Consider the following 960-nt stretch of genomic DNA (forward strand, 5'->3'; position numbering starts at 1 on the left):
AGTAACAACGGTTCGTAATTACTGAGTGACCTTGAATTGTTTCTTTATTCGTTGGAAATAACCATTTAGAAAGCGTTCACATTTGAAATATAAACTCACCACTTTTCGATTCCCTTCTATTCAGTGTAATAACACAACCGATTATTTATAGGTCTATATCAAACGAGTTTATGACGGTATTTGACATTATATATAGGATTTTTAGTCTTTCTAGTCTTCAGTCGTTTACATCTTTTTAAATGTAACTAACTTATTACTACAATGCGTTTTCTCGATTGTGTGGGCTCCAATGACCATAAAACCATAAAATCTTTGCTGTGCGTAAAGGCTTACTGAAGACTCTCCCGGAGGCTCCGTGCGGCCCGCAGGCACCACGCGGTCGACCTACCAATCTGATCAAACAAGTCGCGTCGTTTATTTTTCGAGAGACACTCACCACTGTTCAAGCATTACTGTCGAACCCTAAATTTATTAATGTGACGTTTATGTCAAAATCCAAATCACATATACCACATTTATAATGAAGAAAACATGAACATTTTTGATTTTTAGATTTTCTATTTCTTTCTCATCTTAAAACCTTCACATTGGGAGGAATTTGTTATTGTAAAATACTCTCATCCTCCTTGACGAATTTTAGTAGGTATGCCAAAATATATGTTATAGTTTAGCTCCAGAAGGGGATAACCACGTTGCCATAGTGAGTGCCTTGGATTCACGAACACCGCTCACCACCAGTTTTCTTCGCGGAGGTTTATATTCGCGTGGGCAATTCAACATTCGTATACGAGTCTGAAAATGGGTGTAACTCATTTTCGACAAGTTCACCCAGACCCCAGACCCAACTACCTCCACCCAACTGCGGGACGGTCCCTTAATGGTTAACACGGATGCAAGCTTGCACAGAATGGCTCAGACTCAGCAGTATCAGACAGAATCACTGCGATTCTCTCGAAACAA

The sequence above is a fragment of the Penaeus monodon genome, chromosome 15 (genome assembly GCF_015228065.2).
Source record: "Penaeus monodon isolate SGIC_2016 chromosome 15, NSTDA_Pmon_1, whole genome shotgun sequence".
NCBI classification, from domain to species: Eukaryota; Metazoa; Arthropoda; class Malacostraca; order Decapoda; family Penaeidae; genus Penaeus; species Penaeus monodon.